At 41.3% G+C, this 13111-nt stretch overlaps 1 protein-coding gene across 6 annotated transcripts in view; it reads left to right on the top strand.

Annotated features, from left to right (window-relative positions):
* Positions 1–13111, top strand: part of FLT1 (fms related receptor tyrosine kinase 1) — a 172078-nt gene that overhangs the window by 35424 nt on the left and 123543 nt on the right. Inside the window, exons 2-3 of one of the 6 annotated variants that reach the window (XM_082435511.1) lie at positions 362–433; positions 2013–2049. The exons of the other annotated variants lie outside the window; for them this stretch is intronic. The gene's annotated coding sequence lies outside the window, so the exon portion shown is untranslated. The remainder of the gene's footprint in view (positions 1–361; positions 434–2012; positions 2050–13111) is intronic. 6 annotated transcript variants of the gene reach the window in all.

The following is a 13111-nucleotide window of genomic DNA, read 5'->3' on the forward strand; positions in this document are numbered from 1 at the left end:
TCTCCAGGGTCTTCTCTGGTTTTAAAAGTCAGTTTCAACAGGTACTCATCACCCCTCCCCCTGCCCATTGGAAAAGCTGCTCCCCTCACCTCCCCTACTCACTTCATCTCTATCCTCAATGCATGGCCTCTTCCACTTACTTTCTGAAACCTCTGCTTATTCTAGCACGAATACTCCCGTAAGAATTGCTTCCCAGAGTTTTGGTCTCAGGGACTAAGCCTGATGCTTCTTGAGCCCAGAGTTGTTGAGAAGAAAGTGTACTAGACACCTTGTACCCCCAGGAAGCAGCCAATGCATACAGGTTGGGTGGTAGATCTTGTTTGCCATCCTTCTCACATCATTGCCTGATGTATCTGCCCAGGAGACAGATGAACACGTTGGGGTGAACAGAGTTTGGACTCTCAGCCTTTGGATTACGCGTCTGGAAGCCCAGGTGGGTTTCCTAAAGTGGCAGCTGTTTGAGGCTGACCTGTATTTGCAGAATTCTACTTGAAACGATCCTCTGTAAAGAATTCCTAGGAATTCTCTGGCCTCTCTGCATACAGCTTCATCAAACATCTAATACAAGGTCAGGTTTTGCTGGATTTTTTTTTTTTTTTTGCTGCATTTTGATGAAGTTGTGAAAAAGAGGAAACAAATATTGCCAGGATTTAAAATAGACACTGACGACATGGTTGGTTGGAGTTTTCCTTGGGAAACAGACCCCTCTACAGCCTGGTGCTGTGCTTCCTCTAAGGCTGAGGCATGAAGGAGACTATCCGTTCTCTCCATCACAGGGCGAGGGTGGAGATGGAGAACAGCCGATTAGGACCACAGGGCAAGAGTTTAGAGAAGAGTGACTTAACTCTTATCCATTCTCCTTCCAACTATGTGAAAATTTGATGGAAGACACTCTTGATATCTTCAAGCCCTGGCGTTTCACATTTCCCTTCTAGAGACATTTTTGTCATTAGACACCAAGGGACCTTGATTCTAGGAAACATTTACATGTGGTTGGGACAGAAGCCACTTGTGGTGGTGGATTTGTTGCAAGTCGGGAACATCACATCTTCTTTCTTTAGCCCTTGCCCCAAGCCCTGTGTTCACCTAGCGTGTTCCTAGGAATTTCACCCTTAGCCCTTGTTGGTACCTGCCAATTAAATGTCCAGGTCATTCCTTCAGAGAGAGCGTTTCCCAACACTCTCTAGGCTCCATACCAAAAAAATGTGGCGTGCCAGCTCTCGAGAGCCACACAGCTAAGCTTTGCTCACAATAACACTCTTCTGTGTCACCAGGCATTGAGTACAACTACATAAATCCTCAAAAATAATCAGAATGAACATAACTCTTGACTGAGCCACTTGGACACAACCCAAGACTCGGAAAAATTAGTGACTGAGGTGGAATTATGAAATCTCAAGATGGTGATGAAGTCCAAATAAAAATCCAGTAAAATCGACCATATCCTCTCATTTTCCGCCCCACAAACACAAAGTGTGAAGATTGTCCATCAAAACTTTATGGTTTTTAAGGATTTTTAAAAAATCTCCTTTGTGTAATTTTTTTAAGAAAAATGAGCAAGGGACTTTTTCAGGAGAAATCCCCTCAAGCTGAAAAGGCTTTAAGTTTCTGACATTTCATAACTTTCTTTAACAACGGTAATGAAATGCCAGCCCCGCCTAGAGACAAGGAGGTGCCCTAGTTTTGATCTCTGTGGTCCTTGCAGTTTGGACACTCTTTAGTTTTCCTTTACTATTTAAAATATTTGTTGTTTTGGCATCCAGTGCATTTTTGCTGGGCTGTGTTGGCAGTCATCTTGGCTAACTGACTGTGCTAGTCACGATTGGTGACTTACTAATGCAATCAGCGCCCCTCTCTTCCATCCTTCATCAAATATCAATTAATATACTATGTTTTTTATCTTATGTTATATCGGAGTATAGTTGATTTACAATGTTGTTAGTTTCAGGTGTACAGCAAAGTGATTCATTTATACCTATATCTGTTCTTTTTCAAATTCTTTTCCCATTTAGATTACAGAATATTGAGTAGAGTTCCCTGTGCTATACAGTAAGTCCTTGTTGATTATCTATTTTATACATAGTAGTGTGTATGTAAATAAACTATATTTGAGACAACATGATCCAGGGTTCAAATTAGATTCAATCCCTGTTCTGATACATGAGAAGGCTTTGTCTTTGTACAGATTCCTTAATAACAGTTCACTCTTAGGTCTCACTGTGTGCTAGATGCTACCCTAGGCACCTGTTATTGGTTAATGATTTCATTCTCATAACAACCCTAGGAAGCAGCGCTATCATTTTCATCTCCTTTTCACAGAGAGGTTGAGTAACTGCCCATCTAACTAGTCATATAACTAGTACGCAGTGGAGAAGGCAGCAGCCCCCTTTCCCATCAGGAGTTCATACATATAAAGTGCTTAGTTTTAGTATCTGGCGTATTGTATGCACTGCTTACCTGTTTACTGTTACCGCTGCTTCTGTCGCTACTGTTACCATCTTCTGAGCCTCGGTTTCCTCATTTGTAAAACGAGAAGAGTAGTACTTTGTGCATTTGTCAGGAGATTCAGTGAGGTAATATACATAGCACTGTGCCTACACTTACAGGGGGACCAGTCAATAGTAGTTACCATGGTGACAGGCACTGCACCGGGCAGAAGAGGAAGTACAAAGATGATCCCCTTTACTGTCAAGGGTCTACAATTAGTGATACAAATAAAATAGTTTACAACTAGCCATATTGTAAAGCGCTATGAGAAGAGAGCAGGAAGAGGGGCCTGGACCAGGGATGCTCTGCCGGGGACGCCCCACCCCTCCCCACCCCACCCCTCCCCCACTCTTCTGCACCAGCGTTCTCACACTCATTTTTCAGGTCTTGAGTTAAACATCACCCGTCCTGGGAAGCTCCCCAGGCCCCCCAATCTAGGTTTGACCCCCCCCTCACGTAGGACTCACCTCACCAGCTCTGTGAGGAACAGCACCGACTGTCTTTCTTTCTTTCTTTCTTTATTTCTTTCTTTTGCTTGCTTGCTTGCTTGCTTGCTTGCTGTGTTGGGTCTTCGTTTCTGCGCGAGGGCTTTCTCTAGCTGCGGCAAGCGGGGGCCACTCTTCATCGCGGTGCGCGGGCCTCTCACTATCGCGGCCTCTCTTGTTGCGGGGCACAGGCTCCAGACGCGCAGGCTCAGTAGTTGTGGCTCACGGGCCCAGTTGCTCCACGGCATGTGGGATCTTCCCAGACCAGGGCTCGAACCCGTGTCCCCTGCATTGGCAGGCAGATTCTCAACCAGTGCGCCACCAGGGAAGCCCAGCACCGACTGTCTTGCTCACTCTGATGGCTCCAGCCAAGTAGGAGGTGCTCAGAGATGTTTGCTAAATGAAACAAACATGAGGTTTTAAAATTTATATTCATCTCACCTGGCCTCCTGGGTGTTAATGAGGAAACGGAGGGCAGACGGAGCAAATGAGCCAAATCGGGGGCAAAGATGCACATGTCACGTGACAGGATCACGGTCCAAAAAATGTCCAGCTGACTAGAACTGTGACCTGGGATTAACAAAATGAGATTTGACAGGAATAAGTGTAAAGGACTGTACTTGGCTTGCAAAGCCCGCTAACCACTCTAGGACTACGGGAGAGGCTGTGGGAGGTGGCGGCTGAGACAGCACATGCGAGAAAGACTTCAGGCTTCTAGTTGACTCCACATTCACCAAGAAAAGGAACCCAGCCTTGAACTGCATTAACAAATAGATGGGGTTCAGAATAAAGGTGGTGCCAGTCATACTGTTTAGTTTACACTTCAAGAGGGACAATGAAGACAGGAATTCCGAGCAAATTCCTTAACCCGTTCCCTAAACTTCATTTTCCTCATCTGTAAAATGGGTACCTGCTCCGCCGGGTTGTGAGCGTTAAGTAATTTGATGGTTTTCTTATTTTCACTGGCAAGGAACAACTAAAGGAACGGAAATGTTTAAAAAAGTAAAGAATTAGGTGGGAAAATAGGAGACACGAGTGTGTGATCGTCTCCTTCAAAGTTTTCCTATGTGGGAAAGAGATTAAGCTTCATCTTTATAATCCTAGATGGCAGAGCTACTATTTAAGAATGAAAGAAGTCAAGTCAGGCAGATTTCAGCTCGATGTAAGAAAACACTGTCTAACGTCTAAAGCTATCCAACAGGGGAACGACCTGTCTTGGGAGGTGGTGAGTTCCCCGTGTGTCTAGGTTTTCAAGCACAGCACAGGTGCTCACTTGGTGGGATTAGATAAGCTGATGCCCCAGAGCCTTTCCACTGTTGAGATTTGGGTAGGGCCTAGTGTGCATGTCTATCATTTATTGATCCCTGGCTGAGGTTCATTACCATATATCATCTCGTTTCATCCTTGAAACCCAATGGGAAAAATTCTATTATCAGTCTCCCTTTAGAGGAAAGTTGAAGGACTTTAATACCACGTTCAAGTTTGGGTACTTTGTGTTAAGTTCCCAAGTCAAGCTTTGGACCCAGATCTGGTTGCCTCCGAGGTGCTTGCTCTTGGCACCACGGCCTTGCTGAGCTTCCCCACCCACGACTCCCTTGGAGCTTTGTGTGGGGGGCTGTGGGGGGCAGTGCCGGGCTGCACACTGGAAGTGTTCGGGCCAGATGCAGCTGACATACGTTTTGATTGGCAGGCGTAGTGCTTTTCGCTGCCAGTATTTAATAATTGGAGGAGTTCACATAAAAATCTGATTTCCTACTTATCTTTAAAAACTGGAAACTCTAGCCACGCTGGCCTGTATTCCCACTTGGCAACAGCTGGCTGCAGCAAGCAGGGACTGCCCCTTCCAGACATGGCCTCACATTCTCAATGGCCACCACCCCTACTGCCTCGCGTACGGCTACCCCGCCCCCTTGGCCTTCCCTGCCTCCACCCCCCGCCCCGGAGGGATGTCAGTGTGCTTCTCCCAGTGTGGACATTTCACGTGCATGCACAGCAAATCACAGGTTTGGGGGCAGGAAAGTGCCTGTCACATTTTCTAGAGGAAATTGAGCCCCAGAGAGTCGCGGGGTGGCAGTGCCTGACCTCAACAGAACCCTGGCTGCCAACTCCTAGAGTGCATGACCCTGGACGGAATGTTCTCCTGATGGGCAGCTGCCCTCTAGGAGAACCTGTGTCCCAGTGAGCAGGCACCCCCCTGCACTGGAGGATGACTGTCCGCTTGGAAGGACTTCCATCTCGAGGCTCCGTAAGACAGGACTTTCTCTGGTTTGTCTGCTCTTGGCCCTGAGGTGGTCACAGAGACCCCCAAAGAATCCCCAGCACCTTACAGCAGAGAGAGCTAAGCGGAGGGTCCAATGACTCAAGCTTGATGTTAATAGTGAGAATTTCTTATCAGTCTGTCATTTCATATTTCTAATCTCCTGCCAGAAGATCCCATGTTATCCCTGTCTCGGTGCCATCTTTCCTTCCCTCCACCCTTCCTTCCTTCCATCCCATTGGTTGGATATTTGAAGGTGTAGTTGTCACTCCCAAGTCGTTCAGGAGGGTCAGGGCTGGATTTTGGTGTGGTGGAGAGAGGATGGTCTAGGACCAGGACACCTGAATGAATAAAGGTGGTGCCAGTCATACTGAATGCAGGTTTGGCTCAGCCGTTTGTACTATTCCTGTGCTTGTGGGAAGGAGAGACCTTCTCTCGGGGGCTCAGTTTCCTCTTCTATAACATGAGAGTCAGTGTTAGGGTATCATACAAGTCCCTTAACAGTTTTACAGTTTTATGATTCAGAGGCAGAGCTGGGAATAATAGGACTTGGGACATGGCCCAAAATCTTGGCAGTAGAAGAAGGAGTTGTGGTTGTCCATCAGAGCTGCTTGCTTTCTCCTTTCCTTTCTCCTTTATTTCTGTTTCATTTCCTTCCTTCCTTCCATCTTTCCTTCCTTCATCCATCCATCCATCCATCCATCCATCCGTTCATCCGTCCATCCGTCCATCCTTCCTCCTGCCCTTCCTTCTTCCCTCTCTTCCTTCTTACCTTCCTTCCTAGCTTTCTCTTTTTCTTTCTTTTCTTTTGAGGTGCTTTAATTGATCGAGATGAAGCTCTGACTGATAATTGGGATAACTTACTAGGAAATACTGTGTGGACTGAAATACTCAGATACACCAGTCAAGTAACCTCCCAGCTGAATGAGGGCAGAGATGTTTCACTATGCTCCCCACTGGCCTGGGGCTGCCAAGGGGAACTAAACTACATGTTGACAATCAAAATGACTTTGTCACAGGAGAAAATTCCATTTTTTTTTGTGAGTGGCCTCCTCGAATGCAAACAGGAATGGGAGGGAAAGGTTGAAAAGACCCATAAGGTAAGGAGTTTGCACTGGATGATCTTCAGGAACAGTTCCAGCTCAGGAAACAGTGGGTCACCATTTCTGAGAAAGAGCCCAAAGTTCTGTTTCCTTTCAAAATAAGCTTTTTGAGATATCATTCACATACCGTACAATTTGGCTTTTTAAATTGTACAATTTAATTCTCTTTAGCACACGACAGACATATGTAGCCATTACCACATCACCAATGTTCACATATATGTGCTGGCTTCTTTCACTCAGCATAATGGTTTGAGGTTCATTTGTGCTGTACCATGTATCAGCACTTCATTTATTTTTTCTAAGTGGGGTATAATTGTTTTACAGTGTTGTTAGTTTCTACTGTACAGCGAAGTGAAGTGGAGTTCCCTGTGCTATGTAGCAGGTTCTCATTAGCACTTCATTTTTTTAAAATTGCCAAATAACATTCCACTGTATTGTATGAGTCTCCCATGTTTTAGCTATCCAGTTATCAGTAGATGGACATTTGAACTGTTTCCATCTTTTGGCTATTATGAATAAAGTTGCGATAAACATTTGTTATACAAGTTTTTGTGTGTATATAAGTTTTTATTCCCTAGGGTAGATACGTAGGGGAGGAAATGCCAGGTCATATGGTAACTGTATGCTTAACCATTTGAAGAACTGCCAGACTGTTTTCCAAAGTGGCTGCACTATTTTACGTTCCCACCAGCAGCTTATGAGGGTTCCAGTTTCTCTAAATTCTCACCAATAATTGTTATCATTTCTTTCTGTTGTAGCCATCCTAGTGCATATGAGGCAGTATCTCACTGTGGATTCGATGTGCATTTCCCTGATGGCTTGGGATGCTGAGCATCTTTTCATGTGCTCATTGATTATTTGTACATCTTCTCTGAAGAAATGTCTATTCAGATCCCTTTTCCATTTTTTTAATTGGGTTACTTGTCTTTGTTACTGAGTTGTAAGAGTTCTTCAACTTTTTGTTGTTAATATATATTAATATATTTTATATAGTTATATATTCTAAATATATATTTTATACTCTAGACATACAATTTAGAGATATGTATTAAGATACATATATCTATGTCTAGATGTTAATATATTCTAGATATATAAATATATATTCTAGATACAAATCTCTTATCAGATATATACTTTTCAAATATTTTCTCGCATTCTGGGCATTCTCTTTTCACTTTCTTGATAGTATTCTCTGAAGCACAAAAGTTTTAAATTTTGATGAAGTCCAATTGATCTATTTTTTTCTTTTGTTGCTTGTATCATATATAAGAATCCAGTGCCAAATCTGAGATCATGAAGATTTACCTCTGTGCTTTCTTTTAAGAGTTTTACAGTTTTACCTCTTAAACTTAATCCTTTGATACATTTTGAGTTCATATTTATATATGGTGTGACGTAAAAATCCGGTTCTATTTTTTTGCACATGGAGTTGCCTCAGCGCCATTTGTTGAAAAGACAGATCTTTCCCCATTGAATGGTCTTGGCAGCCTTGTCGAAAACCAACTGACCATGGACTCGTGGGCTTATTTCTGGACTCTTAGTCTACCCCGTTGATCTATATGTCTGTCCTTATGCCAGTACCATCCTGTCTTAATCATTGTTGTTTATAGTTTTAGTAGTAACTCTTGAAATTGAGAAGAGCAAGTCCTCCGACTTTGTTCTTTTTCAAGATTGTTTTGGCACTTCTGGATCCCTTTCAATTCTGAATTTTAGAATCAGCTTGTCAATTTCTACAAAGAAGTCAGCTGGCATTCTGATAGTGATTGTGTGGAATCTACAGATCAATTTGAGGAGCACTGCCATCTTAACAATATTAAGTCTTCCAATTCATGAACATTGGAGATTTTTCCAATTTTTTAGATCCTTAATTTCTTCCCACAACATTTTGAAGTTTTCAAAGTATAAGTTTCACACTTCTTTTGTTAAGTATATTCCTAAGTGTTTTATTCTTTTTGACGCTATTTTAAATGAATTTTTTAAATTTTATTTTCAGATTGTTCATTGCAAGTACATAGAGGTACATAATTCTTTTTTGTAGATTGATCTTGAATCCTGAAATCATGCTGAACTCATTTACTAGTTCCAACTGATAGTTTTTTAGTAGATTCCTTTGGATTTTCTATATACAAGATCATGTCATTTGAAAATAGAGAAAATTTATTCCTTTCAAATCTGGGTGCCCTTTATTTCTTTTTCTTGCCTAATTGCACTGGCTGGAATGTTTATTGCAGCATTTTTCATAATAGCCATTATAGCCATGGAACCCCTAGCGCAATGTTGAATAGAAGTGGTGAGAGTGGACAATCTTGTCTTGTACCTAATCCTAGGGGGAAAGCATCCAGTATTTAACCATTAAGTATGATGTTAGCTGTTAGGTTTTTTTGGTGTATGCCCTTTATCAGATTGAGGAAGTTCCCTTCTATTCCTAGTTGGTTGACTGTGTTTATCGTGAAAGGGGTTTGGATTTTGTCAAATGCTTTTTCTGCACCTTGTGAAATGATCATGTGGGTTTTGTTTTATATTGTATTGATATGGTATATTAATGACACTGACTGATTTTTGGAGGTTAAACCAACGTTGCATTCCTGGCACAAATCCCACTTGGTCATGGTACATAATTCTTTTATATATAATGAGTTTGTTAGGAATTTGTTGAGTTTTTTGCATCCACATTCATAAGATACTGACCTGTAGTTTCCTTGTGATGTCTTTGGTTTTGGTATCAGGATAATACCGGCCTCATAAAATGAATTGGGAAGTTTTCCCTTCTGTTCTGTTTTTTAAGAAAAGTTTGTGAAGAATTGGTATTAGTTCTTTAAATGTCTGATAGAATTCACTTGCCATCTGAGCCTGGGTTTTTCTTTGTAGACAGTGTTTTGATCACTAATTTAATCTTTTTATTTATAGGTATATTCAGGTTGTTTCTTGCTGAGCTGGTTTCAGTAGTTTTTGTCTTTCTAGGAACTTGTCCATTTCATCTGGTATCTAATTTATTGGCATACAATTATACTATTCCTTTATAATGCTTTTTTTATTTTAGTAATGTTGGTAGTAATATCTACAGTTTCTTTTCTGATTTTATTAGTTTGTCTTTTCCCCTTTTCTCTTGGCTTGTCTGGCAAAAGGTTTGTCAGTTGTGTTCATCTTTTCAAAAAACTAGCTTTTGGTTTCATGGAATTTTTTCTATTGTTTTTCTGTTCTCTGGTTTGCTAATTTCCACTCTAATCTTTATTATTATTTCCTCCCTTCTCTTTTCTTTAGATTTAGGTTGCTGTTCCTTACCTAGAGTTCTAACGTAGAAGATAGGTTATTGTCTTGAAATCTCTCTCCTTTTTCAACATAGGCATACCACTGTAAATTTCCCTGTAAACATTGTTTTAGCTCCATCCCATAAGTTTTGGTATGTTGTGTCTTTATTTTCATTCTCAAAGTATTTTCTAATTTTCCTTTTGATTTCTTTTTTGATTCATTAGATACTTAGGAGTGTGTTATTTAATTTCCAAATATTTGTGAATTTCTCAAGTTTCTTTCACTTATTGGTTTCTAATTTCGTTCCACTGTAGTTAGAGAACATACTTTGTGTTATTTATATCCTTTTAAATTTATTGAAGTTTGTTTTATGACCTAGTATGTAGTTTATCCTGGGGAATGTTCCATGTGCACTTGAGAAGAATGTATATCCTGCTGTGATGGGTGGAGTGTTCTGTTTATATCTGTTAGGTCTAGTTGGTTTTGTGTTGTTCAAGTCCTCTATTTCCTTTTCAATCATCTGTCTAGTTGTTCTGTCCATTATTGAAAGTAAGATATTGAAATCTTCATCTGTTATTGTTGAATTTTCTATTTTTCTTCAATTCTGTCAGTTTTTCCTTCATGTATTTTGGTGCTCTGTTGTTAGTTGCATATATATTTATATTATATCTTCCTGCTGGATTGACCGTATCATTATTACAAAATGCCCTCTTTATCTCTACTAACATATTTTGTTTTAAAGTTTATTTTATCTAATGTTAGTATAGCTATTTCAGCTTTCTTGTGGTTGCGCCAAAGCTCTTTTTTGAATTCTCAAAAGCTTTGATGGGCAATGAAAGTCAAGAAGAAATTGCCTCCTTTCTTTCTTTTTTTTTTGCTCATATTTCAAATGAACTATTTCACCAATCAACAAACTCTCCTTGAGCACTATGGTCCACAACACAAAGACTTGCGTGATGTGAAAACTCTCATGTCTAGGTAGAATCCTTTTCGTGGGATTGGTTAATTAGTTTCTTATCTTCTTCACTTCATCCTCAATAAATTAAAATCACATCCTCCTTGAAAATAACTAGGAATCCTCCTGACCAGGACTTATAGGTAAGGAAAATGAAATTAAAGGGAAAGGAAATCAAGAAAAAGTTTATGAAAATCATGGGAATGAACAAGTGCTAGGAAACAAGATGTTTACTCTCGAACTCCTCTTCAAGTCTGAAAAGCTCCCTAACATCCTTGGGTCATTCTCTTGCTCCAAACCCAGTAGAAGAACTCCCAGGCGATGCCATTGGGAAATGGAGTGGCATGAGGATTGCCCTGCTGGGGCCTCTATGTCTGCGTGCCCTGATGTGCCAGAGTGATTACGGATTTTAAAAGGAAAAAACACGTAATACCATTCTGAACAACGATCCCTGTTTGATCTTTCCCTGTGTCCTAGCCCACTTGTTGTCCTGAAGGATGACAGCCCAGCTACTCCCACTGGATGAGAAAACCTCATATTCTGTGCCAGTTTCCTGTCACTGCTTTGAGTTCTAAGAGTTCAGAGAGGGGAGGGTGGCATGACCTCCCCTGTCGCTGGTGTTGGCATGAGTCCCTGGTGACAGTGTGTCTGCACCGCGGGTACACCGGCAATCTCTGGAGCAGCTCTTCCTCACTCTTTCAACAGCCAGCCAATTTGGTCTCAGGAAACCACTCTGCAGCGCTGGCTGGGTTTGGAAGTCATTTTTAATTTTGTGACAAAGACAAATGCGTCCTTTGGGAGTAGTAAGTGGTTTTACTGGTGATATTAATGGAACCTTGACCTCTTCTGTATCTGTGGTCCTACAAAACAAAAAATGTTTGTATTATTATATGTCAGGCAAGTTCATTCTTAGCCCTTCCTTGAAACAAATTGCAGAGGAAATATACTATTAATAAGCCTGGAGAATATTCTGTGTGTGGGTGTGTGGGTGTGTATCTACAGGCATAAGCTCATTTGCAAACGTAGCGGGTTTAAAATGCCACGATTAACTGTGCTACAAATGATGTGTTTTGAACTGTGCTGGGATGGACACAAATCATTGAAGTTCTGATATTTCTGAACAGTGGGCCCAGTGCTAAAATTGGTATTGGCTTTTAAAGGCCAATAGCTATCATAAAATTCAAGTGTTTGAGGGATCCAGAGTGAGCAAGGGAAAGACAAAATTCAAAGGCACGTTGCATTAAGCCGCTTCTATTTTCATTTGGGATTGGCATTCATAGGCCTAAAAATGATTGCACTGAGGTCTACTGTTTCCTGCAGGAACTTTTTATGCCAGTGTCCTTTGTTGAAAATGGTTGCTTAAGGAGACAGTAAATTAAATGTGAAGGATTTACCGTTTGGTTACGTGAATTAAACCATTTCCTGGTGTTTGTGTTTACCTTGGGACTCACAAAGGAGACAAAAATATAGACTCACAGGAGGAAGGAAAGGAATGATCAAATCCCAATAGTCCCTGCCTGGATGTCTAGCTCAGCAATTTTATTCAGGGGAGGAATTTCGTGCTGATAAGTGAATCTTTGTCTCTGTATAATTAACTTTTCCTCTCTCCAGATACTACACCCACTGAGCCTTCCTAATAGACATGTAACTACAAATGTGGTAGTTAATGTCTCCGTCTAGTATACCGGACAAAACTGAAGTAAATCAAATACAAAATGTATAGCTTTCCTCAAGTAGAACTGGATGGTGCTTTAGAATTTGAGACTTAAATGCAATAATTTAAAATCTTATTATAAAATAATACATGATCATTCTAGAAAATCTGACAAATACAGAAGGTAAATAAGAAAATAATAACGACCCATAACACTCAAAGATAATCATCGCTAACATTTTAGTGTATTCATTTTGCCTTGTTTCTATGCCATTATATGAATATAGATTTGTACTTTTTATAGTTTAGATCATGAGTATGATTTAGGATTTTCATATATCCTAACCGCCCTCTCTCCTTAAGTTCAAATCTCTCATAAGAAGAAGAAAATTAACGGCTAACACATACATAGTATTGTACTATCTGCCAGGTACCATTCTAAGCACTTTACATGTATGAATTCATGTCACCCTCATAGTAACCCTTTGAGGCAGATGTTACAAATGGGGCACAGAGGGTAAAACGGTCTGCCCACAGTCTCACAGCTAGGAAGGGAGAGAGCCAGGATTTGAACCCTGGCTATAAAGTGTGTGCTTTTTTTTTTTTTTTTTGGCCACACCTTGCGGCTTTCCCGGACCAGGGATTGAACCCGCGCCCTCAGCGGCAGTGAAAACGCAGAGTCCTAACCACTGGACCGCCAGGGAATTCTCCTCAAGTGTGTGCTCTTAACCAAGATCTGTTGCCTCCCCGCCACCCATCCACCCCGACTCTGCGACCTCTCAGAATTCCTCCAACACTCGGTAGTGTGACATAGCACATGGGAACTGAGACAATCATCCTATCTCTGAAAAACAATTGCCACGAAGGCCCTTCCTATGATGGGGGGAGGCGGGCCCAGTGATGAGGGGATGGGGG

This window comes from Balaenoptera physalus, assembly GCF_965194825.1.
Source record: "Balaenoptera physalus genome assembly, chromosome: 18".
Classification (NCBI taxonomy): Eukaryota; Metazoa; Chordata; class Mammalia; order Artiodactyla; family Balaenopteridae; genus Balaenoptera; species Balaenoptera physalus.